Source organism: Ranitomeya variabilis, chromosome 1, assembly GCF_051348905.1.
Source record: "Ranitomeya variabilis isolate aRanVar5 chromosome 1, aRanVar5.hap1, whole genome shotgun sequence".
Taxonomy (NCBI): Eukaryota; Metazoa; Chordata; class Amphibia; order Anura; family Dendrobatidae; genus Ranitomeya; species Ranitomeya variabilis.
In genome coordinates, this window is record NC_135232.1 from 68,782,786 (window position 1) to 68,796,383 (window position 13,598).

Here is a 13,598-nt window from a genome sequence, read left to right on the forward strand (position 1 = left end):
TCTTGTAAAACCCAGTAAGAGGCACCTTTAAGAAGGTGCGAACTATTTACATTACAGTTTGTGAATCATTCACCGTCCATGCTTCGGTAGTCTTTGTAACATGGGTGAACAAAAAGCAAAAAGGAAAACAAAAGGAAAAATAAAAAGCAATAGGGATCCCGGGTAAACAAAGGGATCCCTTTAAGAAATAACCCTAGTCGGGTTTTAAAGCAGCAAAAAGCAGGGAAACAAACAGTTAACTATTTACATACTCGTGGTTCTGAGGTTTATCCTTACAGGAGGTTCCACTGCATCAGCTGGTGACGGACACTCTCCGGCTGGTAAGGCTGCGGTCCTCTGTCCTCGGCGGATGCAGGATCGGTATCATTGGTTGGTCTCCCGGGCGCAGTCAGATCACCCGGTGTCTGGATTCGAATGTCAGCGGTGGTTGCAAGTTCAGTAGCGGCGATAATACACACCGTGGCGACAGTAGTGGCGTTGGTCAAATCCGGGTTAGTCATACTCGGGACAACAGGTGGCGCTACTGCCGGCTCGCATCGTTGGACGTCTCGAGCGCACCACCCCTGCGCACTCTGGTGGCGAGTGTAGGTCACCTGGTCCCCTTTACATGGTAGCTGATTGTCACATCTATTGCGGAACGGGGTTTTCACATTGTAGCTGGTAAAGAAGATTTCAGTCGGCAGTCCCGGGTCTTGTATGGAGCCCCACCCCCACTTCAGGTGAAAGGCTAGTACAGTCCCCTGTCTTACCAAGTTCCTCTTATTGTGTTCAGTCTTTGGTCTCTGTACTCTAGGTGGGTCATTTGGTTCTATCTCTTTTTGGTTTTGACATTGTAGAATTAAGCATTGCTTATACTGTTCCCAGGTGAGCGCAGCAGTGCTGAGGCCCTCCTGCCTGGCCCCATCCGGCCTGATCCATGGGGTGTCCCACTGGAAGATCACCCCTTCTGAGCTCACATCTAGCAATTTCCCCATCGTTGTTGGTAACAGAGGCACCAGCTTCTCCATGGTGCCTGGGGTTAGCACTACCAGCTCAGCAGTGAAAACTCGGTTATTGTCGGGCTGGGGAGCGGTCGGGGGAGCAGGATCGGTCGAGGGAGCAGGGACGCTTTCCATACCTGCGTCTGATGTGGTTCCACCGATGTCGATCTGTTCCGTTGACAAGGACGCTGGAATCGGCTGCAGCCCGGACCGCGGTTCTTCCAGGGCGGCCTCCTGGCACAGCTCCGACTTCCATTGCTTCGCATCGGCTGGCTCCATATTCGGGATAGGCTGGCTCGGCTCCGCCGCCTGTAGCTCCGAGAGGTCCGGATCCTCCAGCTGCGGTGGGTTCGGGTCCATCTCCGGTGGGCGAGGACAGGCCGGGATCACTTCGCCGTCGCTCTGGGACTCGCTGGTCGCCATCCCTGCTCCGGGATCTTTGGTGGCACATGCACGTTGCCCCTCCATTTTCTGAGGGCGTAGCTTCTCCTTCCTCTCGTTCCTGCCGTTGCAAATAAGGGGGCGGTTCTCATCTGCTTCTGGAGGTTGCAGGCCTCATGAACTGCTCTGGAAGAAGTAAATTTCTATGACTGCTGTTAAAAGTTAAAGTTACTGTCTAAAGTTACTATTTGAAAGACAATAGGATCATGGACAGTAGGTGATCAGAACTTTTGTTGTATATAGCTAGCACACCTTAATGTGCTCCTTGTTGGTTTTACATCACCCCTTTAAGAATGCGAATAGGACACTCTACCCCTTTAATAAAAGACCAAAGAACAAAAAATGTCTGGCGTGGCTGAAGAAGTGGTTCAACGTGGAGACCAGCTATGCCTTTTTGCCCCGTTTTGGGATCCCATTGAAACCTACTGAACTTGATAGAGAAAGTTTTATAGAACTTGATAGAAAATGTTTCAGTGCACTTAATAGAGAATATTTTGCTGTCTTGAAGAGTTATAATACAATTGTTAGCTGATTTTCAGTGTACCTCCAGCAAATCGTAGCAGATGAAATTACAATCAATCAAAAGACCGAAAGCCCAAACATAGGCTGTACATTGAATGAAGAAAAAGAGCTACCAACCAGGCTGTAAATTATATTAAGTAAAATAAGTAGCGTGAAGATAAAATTTAAAAAGAGGACAAAAAGAAACAAACTGTTTGGTGTGCATAGAATTGTACATGTGATATGTGTAGCCTCTTATGGCAACAATACTAGGCATACAATAGTGCATTTAGGGTTAAATGTTTGTGCTGATAGGCCTCCAGGGTGCAGTTGGGTGCATTTTGTCTTGTAAATTGGGATGTCTGTTCACGTGGGATGCATTTTGATAGCGCTGGGCAGCCCGCCTGATGTAAAAGAAGGGTATAACTACTAGGCTGTTAACCTGGATGCTTTGCATCGCCATAGTGTGAACAGCGCCACATACAAGTCTTTATTGTCCATTAATATACCAAGCAACCGCCCCCTCCATGAATTGGTAGGCTGTGAGCAGTTGCTTCATCGGTATTCTTGCACCCGTGTTACTGCCATCTTAACTATATTGGTCCACTGCATCCTGTTAGGGCATTTGTTTTGAGGCCTGGGCAGGTAAGGATTAGTGTTGAGCGATACCTTCCGATATTTGAAAGTATCGGTATCGGATTGGATCGGCCGATATCCAAAAAATATCGGATATCGCAGATACCGATACCCGATACCAATACAAGTCAATGGGACACAAATATAGGAAGATATCCTGGATGGTTCCCAGGGTCTGAAGGAGAGGAAACTTTCCTTCAGGCCCTGGGATCCATATTCATGTAAAAAACAAAGAATAAAAATAAAAAATATGGATATACTCACCCTCGGATGGGCCCTGGCTCTCACCGCTGCAAGCGTCTGCCTCCGTTCCTAAGAATGCAGTGAGTGAAGGACCTTCGATGACGTCGCGGTCACATGACCGGTCACTTGTCATGCGACCAATCACAAGACCGCGACATCATCGCAGGTCCTACACTCACTGCAATCTTAGGAACGGAGGCAGACGCTTGCAGCGGTGACAGCCAGGGCCCGTCCGAGGGTGAGTATATCCATTTTTTTTTTTTTATTCTTTATTTTTTACATGAATATGGATCCCAGGGCCTGAAGGAGAGTTTCCTCTCCTCCAGACCCTGGGAACCATACACTGGGAAGTTATAGGAACTTCCGATTCCGATTTCCGATATCACAAAAATATCGGAACTCGGTACCGGAATTCCGATACAGCGAATATCGGCCGATACCCGATATTTGCAGTATCGGAATGCTCAACACTAGTAAGGATCTCTGCCTTTTTGCTGTATTTTTGTATTTTTGGAGGATTTTCAAGTCCTCTTTTTGTGCTATTGCTGTTTACAGTCACAACTGCTGGTACCAGGTCAAACCCAAGCACGTAAATCAAGTCCTGGCATATAAATAGATAAATCACTGTACATGATTTAGCAGTGACTTAGCTAATCCCAGTGTAGTAATCCCAGCTACACAGCTCAGTACTGCTGTATTATGTCTTCCATGCTGCTGCAACTTTTGCATATGTACTAATCAGAAAAAGAATAGCCGAAATCCTCATGTCTCTGTGTAGAAGAAAACATCATAATAGTTAGACTCCAGCCACAAGTTCAAAGGTAACTGAAAATTAGGGAAAAAGCCAATAGAATAAAAAACTGATGAAAAATGCAGGATAAAAGTCCTATACCATAATAGAAATATTGTTATTCCTCATGTACACTTCATTACAGCTTATACTGAACAGCCACCTGAAATGAGTGGTACACTTTAACCCTCTACTGGACAACGAGTGTTTAATCAATTCAGGACTCTAATTAGGATAACAACTATACATACTTACCTTCCACATCATTCCGTGACCGCTGCAGCCAATAAGCGACTGCTACTTAACTGCAGCCTTCTTTACTACTCCATCAGACAAATATTGATGAGCTGCAGCCAACCAGCGGTCACTTGACACAACCTTGTCACAACCCCTGTAAGTGGGCCAGATATTGTTTCTACAAAATACCAAATAAATCCAACTTCTCCAAAATGCCAACTTATAACATTTCCTGACTATTTGTGCACCAGTGAGTGTGACCAACGGTAAGAGACAGAACCAGTGTGGACACTGTAGACCACTCAGAATTGCAGAGGACTCTCCTTACATACTCACTATTTTTATGCCCCCGCTATATTTTTGATGTTTTGTAGTGGGGTGTGTTAGGTTTCAAGTTCCTGCCGCTGCACAGGGGGAATCTCGAACCATGTCCACTGCGGTCTCCAATTCTCCTCCAGCCACAGTGGAACCTGCTCAGCAGAGACGTCAATCCCAGTGTCTGGCTCAAGCTGATACAGTGCGCTTGGGTACTGCTACCTTTCTAGGCTCTGCCTTTGTAGCCAACACTGTTCAGCAGCGAGCAGGCGTTTCAGGAACGAAGTCCTGCTTTTCCCACACTGAGCATGCCCACGGGATGACCTCCCATTGGAGATCAGGGGTCACATGCTCAGGTCCTGTTGCAGCTCCTATTGGACCATCAGGAAGGTCCTGGAGCGCTACTGCTATAAAAGGTTCGCATGGCAGCTCGGCCATGCGCTAGTGTAAACGTATTACCTTGTGTGTGTGGATGAATCCCTGTCGATGGATTAAAGCTCCGAATCATTCCCATCCGTAGTGTTGTTGCCTGCTCCCAAATGGTAGAGCTACCTAGCGCCCGACAGTGCTAACCTGTACAATTGCACAAGTTGCTGAATTCTGTTAGCAGCGACCGCCAGAGCGGCGCCGTGCGCAGATAGTGCACTTTCCTGGCCCTGTTTAGGGTGGTTAGTGGTGTCTGCCAGAGCGGCTCTGCACTCACTCCTGTGTGGTAAATATTCACTTTAGTTTCCCTGGCACCTCAATAGCAGTGTTGAGTGCAAGAGATCTAGAGGGACTCTTACCCTGAGTCTTGGGGCAGAGTTCTGTGTCGCCTTGCTTGCGCTCTCTGTGCGGTACCACGGCCCTGTGACACAACAGGGTTCGTTTCCTTCATACCGGGTGAAGCTAGCCCGTGTGTGTACTCACATTATACCGCCATATAGTCCGTCATTACCAAGCAGCAGGTGTCTTACCTGCACGGTGGACCCCGGACTGCGAACGCACCTTATATCATCTCCAATTATTATTTGGTGCATTCCGCCAGTCCTAACAGGGTGTTTTTTTTTAACTATGTGCATACTCGAGCACTCTACTATTTTTTTATTCTTGTGCATATCCTAATTATTCAGGAGTCTTTTCTTGTAGCTGTTTTCTTTAGATTTTGTATTTTAGTTTATAGTCAGGGAATATATGCGTCTATTATGCCATTTCAATAATGATGGATAATTGCCCTTGGCAGGAGATGTGATAAAAAATGTTATTTTTGTTTTTCATTGCACATTTCATGTGATAGATGGACAGTGTTTATTTTACAGATTGGAAAGCACCTGTAAGTTCTACACATAGTGGGTTATAACCCCTGTGCGTGAGAATGGCCTCAAGGTGGGTCCTGCGGCTGGATAGCGTGTGTTATCAGTACAATTAGTAGATGTGTGAACCTTCACTGAGTATTCCTGGTAGTAATTCTATAAATCATTAAAAGCATAGATTCTTTACACTATGTATCTAGAAAATAAATTAATCTATCCTGGTCATGCATTGATTACATATATGCAAGATTTGTCACAGAACTCGTACGGATATCAGGACTATATCTTGTCTTCGCCCTGCTCCTACACGTCCATCACGAGCACTTCATATAGTTTCTGAATCCAAACATTCACTTACGTTAATGTGATTGTTCTACTAGACAGCCGATACCTGGAGAATGGAGTAGAGCTGTAACGAGTCTGTTGCGTTCATACATTGAGGCCATGTACTTTTCTTGCAACTGCTTTGATTTTCCAAAAACTAGAATATCACAGCACAATAAACACTGCAGTCACAGCAATGCATCATTGTCATGAGCCCCAATGAGTTAATGCAGTTGTAAAGCTATCTATTTTTTATCATGTCCCTCATAGTGGCCATGTACTTTTTAATGACTCCCATTTTGACCTCACACCTTAATGACATAAGGGTCCAAAATGGAGAATGTTATAGCTGTATAGGGGCATAAAAGGTGAATACTATTACTGTATGGGGTAGAAATCGTCTGTGTTACTACTGTATGAATGCTGTATTTGGGCACAATGATGAACATTAGCACAGTGCCTTGAGACCTGCTAGTTAGTGCACGCACCCCGGGCAGCAACAGACCTGGAAGGAGCAGGACGGGATCCTCGGCAGTGAATACGCTAGTGTCTCTGCAGGGAGAGAGAGACTGCAGGCAGAGATGCGGGCGCTACTCAGGGTCAGGCAGGGATTAGGTTCCTGCTCGGCGATAGGTGCAGAAACAGTATAGGGACGTTTAGGGCAGACAGGGTGACTTTAGATCTGCCTATGGGTCTCCACTCCCCGCTTCTTTAGTGTTGGGCTACCTTCCCCCATCCCTTCGTGGTGCACTTAGTATTTTCTACACTATGCGTGACAACAGAGCTTCTGCGTATAATGTAACCTGTGATCTCTGTATTACCTGTACACGTACACTATATATTATCTACAGAGCTCATTTGTATAATGTCACTGGTGAGTCACATTATTATCTGCACTGACACTATATACAGAGCGCTTTTGTATAATGTCAATAGTGATCACTGTATTACCTGTTCACTATGCACAATATACAGAGCTTCTGTGTACAATGTCACCGGTGATCGCTATATTACCTGTGCACTGACATTATAGACAGAGCTCTGGTGTATTTCACTTTTGATTACAGTATTACATGTACACTGACACTATATAGAGAGCTCCTGTGTATAAACGTTACGTGTGATCACTGTATTGCCTACACACTATATTATTATTATTTATTATTCCAGCACCATTTATTCCATGGCGCTGTACATGCGATATACAAAGCTCCTGTGTATAATGTCACCTGGGATCACTGTATTACCTGTACACGTACACTATATATTATCTACAGAGTTCCTGTGTATAATGTCACCAGTGATCACTTACACTATATACTATCTGCAGAGCTCCTGTGTGTAATGTCATCAGTGGTAATATTTGTTATTTGTACAATAGTTTTTGTTAATGATCAGTATTGTGTTATTAAGTAGTCAGCAGTGTATGTGGTGATAATATATGGCCATGGTGTTGCAGTGTGTGTCCCTTGTATGCAATATTATTGATATATTGGTTTTGATATAGTGGGTTTTGTTTAGTTACAGCAGTGGTTAGATTCAGACACTATAATATGTGGTGGTAATACATGGTCACAGTTTTGCAGTATTTGTCCTTTGTAAGCAGTATTATTGTTAAATTTGTCTTGTTATAGTGGACTTTGCACAGTAACAGTTTGGTGGTATTATTTATTTTGTACTAGTGTGAAGTGTATTTAGAAGTATTATGGAAAAAATTATCTTATTGCCGCATTTTATGTGAGAGTGATAAATTTAATCTTTTTTTAATTTACGCGGGATGATTACATGTGCTATTAATTTATGAAAAAAATGAAAATGATGAATACTCTTTAGCTTTTGGGTAATGAGTAGGGATTAGCGAACGTGCTTGGTGATACTCAGATATCCTCAGCATTGGGTGAGGGTAGGAAAGGTCCAATGGCTGGATGCTCAAAAGGACAGAAATGTCCAAGAAGGATGGGATATTTTGCTAAATGAAATTCTCACTGCACAATCAGTAAATCACAAAAGAAGGACAAATTGAAAACATTTAAAGAGACCGGGATGGATGAACGCATAACTTAAACACTTGCTAAAAGGAAAAAAGAAATGTACCATATTCTTCAGATTAAGAGACGCACTCCACCCCCCCCCCCCCCAAATTAGGGGAGAAGATGGGGGTGAGTCTTATAATGTGAATATACCTTACTGGCCGCAGGCTGGGATGAGGGGGTGTTCGGATGTGCGGTGAGGCGCGCCGCTGAGGGTGTCCTCCGGTGTTGATGGGTGCTCTCCAGTGCTGCGGGTGTCCTCTGGTGTTACGGGGCTCTGCTGACATCTTGTGAAAGCCCAGAGCCCCACAATCACATGGTTTCCTATGTAGTGGACTGGACTCTGGGAAAATAGCTGCCGATAGCTGATATCTCATCTCCCAAGATCTTGGTGACGAGATCTCCATCTGCACATGCACCGCCCTCGGCCAGCAGCTATTTTCCTGGAGTCCAGTCCACTGCATAGGAAACCATGTGATTGAGGGGGCTCTGGGCTTTCACAAGATGTTGGCAGAGACCCCAGAGCACCGGACACCCGCAGCGCCACAACGCTTCTCATACCTGAGCACCCCCTCATCCCATCCTACGGCCTGCAGCAATGCTCCACTCTTGCCTTCCCCAGCGGCGATCCTGAGACCCTGCTCCACCACAGCCACCACCCGCGGTAAGCAGTAAGACGCATGGATTATAAAAAGCACCACCATCTTATTAAAAAAAAGGTTTTTTTCCTATTTTTCTCCTCAAAATTTGGGGTGCGTCTTATAATCCGGTGCATCTTAAAATCAGCAAAATACTGTATATTAAATGGAAATGGAGACTATAATGCTGTCTGCAGGGATTACAGGGCAACCGTTAGAAGAGCTAATGCTAATAATGAAGTGAGGCTCGCAAGGGAGACCAAATGCATTAAAATTTGATTTTGGGGGTATGTCAAAAGCAAAAGAAAAGGCAAAAATGCTATAGGATTTTTGCAGGATAAAAAGGGTGAACTGCTCAAAAACGATGTTGAGGCCGGTGTCACACTAGAGAGAAATACGGACGAGGAAGAGGCGCAAAAACAATGCATTGCACACGGACTAATGTTTCTCTATGGAGCAGCTTCCATCAGCAGTATATTTCTCGGCTGTATTTTACGGGCTGAGAAAATCGAAGCATGCTGCGATTGTCAGCGTATTCCTCCAAAAATCCACCAATGAAAGTCTATGGGGGCGAGAGAAATATGGATTGCACACGAACCACACGTGTGACTTGCGAGAAATACACACCGGTGTCCTACAGAAAGCCAGTAATTCAATGCGGTGTACAGTAAAATCACACTGACGGGTTAAAATAGAATAGATAAAATTAATGTCTACACATAGTATAGGTAAATATATACATATATATATATATATATATATATATATATATTTATATGTCATTGACACACACACACACACACACACACACATATATATATATATATATATATATATATATATATATATATATATATTTCTTTATATTTAATGCAGAGCTAGATAGCATAAAAGCCGGCTTTTGCTATCTCCTTATCAAACCCGACAGGATATGAGACATGGATTACATACAGTACAGTAAACCATTTCAATTCCGTTATATTTTTACATGTTTTTAACCAGGGGGGACCAATATCCATGGTCCCTCTCTAGGCTATTAATATCTGCCCTCAGTCACTGGCTTTCCCACTCTAGAGGAGAAAATTGCGCAGGAGCCCACGCCAGTTTTTTCCGTGATATAACCCTTTATTTTAGCAGCTAGAGCCCCCAAATTTTGCACACACACACACACTAATAACATTATTAGTGAGAAATATGTAAAAATATAACGGATATGAAATGGTTTACTGTATGTAAACCATGTCTCATATCCTGTTGGGTTTCGGAAGGCTATAGCAAAAGCCGGCAATAGAATTACCGGCTTTTCTGCTATCTAGCTCTGTATTAAATATAAATAAATATATATATATATATATATATATATATATATATATATATATATATGTCTCACATATATAGACTCTATATAAGTTTTCACGAATATTTGAGCCCATGGATCCATTCTATGTCCATTTTGCAAGCCGGCGAGATTTTCGTACGGATGCAATCCTCACATTGAATAAGGATCACTGTTCAGGAACTTTTCTGCGTATCTCGGCCGTAAAAAATGGACCATATTTTTATACGTTAGGTCTCACCCTGGCCTGAGAAGGTCAAACTTAAATTCCTATTTTGCATCTGTTTTCTCTAAAAAGCAATGATAACATCAATTCCTCTTCAAGGTGCTAGCAAAAAAATATAAGAATCCACACTATCAATAATCAAACAGATGGTGAGGGAACACTTAGCTAATTTAACCCCTTAGTGACTGAGACAAATTTTTGAAATCTGACATGTGTCACTTTATGTAGTAATAACTCTGAAATGCTTCAACAGAGATTTAAATTATTTTTTTCATGACATATTATACTTTATGATAATTGTAAATTTAGGTTGACATGAAAAATCCTGAAGAACAGGAGAAATCCTAGAAGATTGGAGAAGGGCAAATGTTGTCCCTATCTTCAAAAAAGGAAAGAAGATGAAGCTAGCAAGTTACAGGCCAGTGAATCTTACTTCTATACCAGGAAAGATCTTTGATCAAATTATTACACAGCATGTTTGTAAGTAGCAGGGCCCTTGCATACGAGCGCGAGTAGGAAGGCTTACGGACCTCACCTGGGAGAGGGATCCCGCATTGCCTCCAGGCCAGCCAGACCACATCACCCCCTGCTCCTGGTACCCTGGACTGTGGACTGCTACCACCAGGTAAAGATGTTACAACTTTGTGTCCTCCATTTATTTGCCAGCATACACCATCCCTGCCCAGCACATCGGGAGTCCTTGGGACCCCGCTTCACCTGTGGGAACCGTCACCATCTTTGCTGCAGTAACATCACCCCAGAGGACCCCTTTAAGCAGCATCTGTCCCCTCTGACCAAGAACCACAGGTGGTGTCACAAACACAAACCTTAATACAAATCCCTTCAAAAGACCTTTCCCCTTTAATTGGGTGCCCAGGGCCACTGACCGGGTCGCAGTCACCGTGACATCCCCGGTACCAAGTATCCCCACTGCCCTGGCGGGCGTTCCCGCAGACACCTCACAGATCTAGACACTCGCACACTCTCTGACTCTATTCTACCACTGGCATCCATATCTTCACTCCACAGCTCAGACAGAGCCATTGCTTTCTACAATTCCACTTTTGCATCAGCTATTGACTCTGTCACCCTTCTTATGCATGGCAGAGAGCAACAAATCAATGGACAACCTTGGCACACTAGCCTCACTAAAAAGCTTCAGTAAGTGTCAAGAGTTGCAAAGCGGCGGTGGAAGAAAACACATTCGCAAGATGACTTCACTGATTTCAAACAAGCAACACTTGAATTCAAATCAATCCTCACTTAAGCTAAACAGGCCTACTTTACATCGCTCGCATGTTCCTTATTGCACAACCCCAAACAGTTATTGAACACTTTTAAACTCCCTCCTCTGCCCACTTCTACCCCCTCCAAGCTCACTCCTCTTTGCTAAGGACTTTGCCACACACTTCCAAAATAAGATCGACCAAACAAGGCATGTTTTTATTGTTCAAACATTACAACCCCTTAGTATACTAAACACAGCCCTTACTCCATAACTTCCCTCTCAAACAACATTGAAGGAGAGTTTACTAGTCTCTTCTCCAAATCACACCACACCACTTGTGCACTTGACCTCATCCAATCCAACCTCCTTCCCAACCTCACCATCACAGTTATCCCATCCATATTCCATCTCTTCAACCTATCACTAACTTCTGGTACCTTCCCTGCTTTTAAACATGCCACAATCACACCTATCCTCAATAAGCAATCCCTTGACCCAACTGCTATGTCCAGCTTTCGCCCTATATTGCTGTTTCCATTAGCTTCCAAACTCCAGCATGTTCACGCTGAACTTTCCTCCTACTGCTCATCTAACTCGCACTCTGACAACCTGCAATCTGGCTTCCTTTTGCACCATTCCTCTGAAACTGCCCTGACCAAAATTACTAACAACTTATTTACATCCATAGCTAACAGACAATTCTTAATACTCCTTCTTGACCTGTCTTGTGCCTTTCACACAGTTAACCACTGCCTCCTACTACAGATTCTCTTCCTTTCGGGTCAAAGACCTTGCCCTATCCTGGATCTCCTCATACCTTACCAATAGCACATTTAGCATCTCTTACTACCACACCCCCTCCTCATCCTGCCTCTCTCTGCTGGAGTCCTTCAAAGCTCTGTCCTAGGACCCCTGCTCTTCTCAATCTATACCCTTGTCCTGGGACAACTCATATGGTCCTATGACTTCCAGTACCATCTGTACACTGATGACACACAGATCTACCTCTCTAGCCCAGAGATCACCTCCTTGTTCTCCTCTGGCTTCCACAAGCTCAATGTGGACAAATTTGAACTCATTACCTTTCCTCCATCTCATGCATCTTCACTACCTGATCTATCCATCACAATAAATGACATCACACTTTCCCCTATGCCAGAAATCTGCTGCCTCAGAGTAACCCTTGACTCTGCCATGTCTTTCAAACCGTACATACAAGCTTTCACCTCCTCCTGTCTCCTCAACCCTCAATCTACTAAAATGCTTGTGCATACCTTCATCATCTCCTGCCTTTACTACTACAACATCCTCCTCTGTGGCCTACCTTCTAACACTTCTAGCATTAGCTATTTTGGTACTTGCATTACTGTGATTGGCTGGCCGTGTGACAAAATCAGGTGTTATAAAAGGACAGGCAATGCCAGGCTCTGCACACTGACGCCAGCTCTGGGACAGTTATTGGAGGGAGAGAGTGCTTGTCCAGGTGGTTGTGTGAACAGTTTAACAAATCAGTCCTGTAGTGTTGATACTGGTGCCAAAGCTGAACCATCATACTAACAATCTTTGTAAAGATTAATTTTGTACTTTGCTGTTTGTATTACATGCAATCTGAATTTGGTTTAGCGACAGATAGAGAGAGTTGCTGTAGCAGGGAGAGTTGCTAAATACAGTCTTTAGACAGGGATTAGGGCTTTGCAGTACGTTGCTAAATATATAGCTACACAATATTCTTTCCCTGAGGAAGCCGCCATTCGGGCGGCGATACGCGTGGGAGCCTACCCACAGGTTGCTTCTCCATTTCACACAGGCTTTTTCTCCATGGTCATAGGTCTGGACTACTGGTATGATGGGGTTTTTTCATGGGATGGAGGTTTTTCTTTTTGGGCTTTTGCATCATGCAGCTCTCCCTCTCCCTTCCCCTCGCAGGCCACATGTGTTCATTTGTTAATCATTACTTCATGTTTTTGAGTTATATCTTAGACTCTATCTTTGGCACATGTCTTTCAGGTCTTTTTTTTTTTTTTTTTTTTTTTTTTCTGTATCCTATGACCATGATGTGTACATTACTGTAGCTGGTTTGCACATGAATTATGCACCTTATATTGGTGGCTATGGTATTGCAACATTGACACCACACTATTGAGTGGTTGCTTATTTTTGTATTTTCTACTGTGCGGATAGATCTTTTTTGATCATTTTCATCGAGAGAAGCACTCTTTCTGTGGAGTGTCATTTTCCTTATTATAGGATCTGACAATTATTTCAGCATAGGCATGTTGTTGTTTCTGCATTTTTGCTATTTTAAATGTTTTTAAGTGTTTTGTGTTATTGTTCTTTGCATGTATGTATATGCAGTCCTTGAGGTTCATTGTCAATAAAAA